We start from the raw sequence: 1,663 nt of genomic DNA, 5'->3' as shown, positions 1-1,663 counted from the left end.
TTGGGGGGGGGGGGGGTGTATTTGCTTGTGCAATATAATGTAATAATGTAAGTTAACTGTCATGAAAGTATAGAAAATCACTACATAAGTGGATTAAGTCTGAAACATAAAACATTATTTGTAGCTCACTCATAACCTTTAATAACAATATGGCCCCAGAACCACAGAACGAGTCTTTGTCATAGTAATGAAGGAATGAGGGTGCGTGAGGTAAAGAATGTTGAATTGGTGGCTTGGGGGGGGGGGGTGTATTTGCTTGTGCAATATAATGTAATAATGTAAGTTAACTGTCATGAAAGTATAGAAAATCACTACATAAGTGGATTAAGTCTGAAACATAAAACATTATTTGTAGCTCACTCATAACCTTTAATAACAATATGGCCCCAGAACCACAGAACCAGTCTTTGTATAAATAAATTCCATCTGTCTCGTTGTCGTTTCTCGTTTGTTTTGTTTCCCCCCGCCGTTACCTGGGCCTCCAGATCAGCGATCCTCTGCTGCTGCACGATGTCCTCATTCCTGAGTGTGTCCAGGTCTGAGTTGACGGCCACGCGGACAGTCCTGATGTCCTTGAGGTCCTGGACCAGGTTGTCCACGAGGGCAGACAGGGCGGACACCTCGTCACGGAGGACTGACAGCTCACGCAGCTGATATATATATATATATAGACAGATTTATACAGTTGATATATATAGAGGGAGGTTTATACAGTTGATATAAACTGCACAATATCTATCTATCTATCTATCTATCTATCTATCTATCTATCTATCTATCTATCTATCTATCTATACACGGAGACAAATTAATATACTAATCTTTAAATTAATATACTAGTCATTATAAATTGCATATTATATATATGTATATTCATCATGGTAATGATAATAAAGATAACAATAACAACAATATAATAATAATAATGCTGTTATTATTATTATTATTATTATTATTATTATTATTATTATTATTATTATTATTTATTTATTTATTTTTTATTTACTAGCTGGGCACCCTTTCGATGAAAGGAATGACCAGTGCATTAACATCAACCGAAAGTCATTGGCCTACCTACTATATTTACACTCTACTGGAATGGAGCAATAAATCTTGAAAGATGCAACAAATTAGAAGGTCTAGAGATCTATATTCTCTCAAAGCAAAATGCCCCTCGCGAAATATCACTTCCGGCACTTCCGCTGTGGAGGACAGCTACGTAGATTTGTTTCGTTTCTCAGTGGAATAATCACAAAGGCCAAAGAAGGACGAGAACTTTTGTCAGATACATGTATATTTTTCTAAATTCAGGAAATGAATAAATAAATAAATCGGGCTCCGTCATGGGGAGCTATCTATCTTTTTGCTGGTACTTGCCAACTTTCAAGTCTGTAGCTGTCGTAGTTTTAAGGGAAAAGTGACACATGTGTTTTCAAGTTGCCAAATATAATAAATATAATAGATCGATTTTTAAATTAATTTTTTTTTCATATTTTTGTGTGTGGCTCACCTCGGCAGTGAGTTGATCAATAAGGCCCTGGTTGCTGGCCCTGAGCTGAGGGTAGATGGTGTTCTCAAACTCCTGGCGGAAGTTGTTGACCATCTCTATCTTGACCATGACGCCATCCAGGCGAGAGTTGATGAGCAGGTCATTCTCTCCCAG

Source organism: Aplysia californica, unplaced genomic scaffold, assembly GCF_000002075.1.
Source record: "Aplysia californica isolate F4 #8 unplaced genomic scaffold, AplCal3.0 scaffold00301, whole genome shotgun sequence".
In the NCBI taxonomy this organism is placed as follows: Eukaryota; Metazoa; Mollusca; class Gastropoda; order Aplysiida; family Aplysiidae; genus Aplysia; species Aplysia californica.
Note: the sequence above shows the minus strand (reverse complement) of the source record.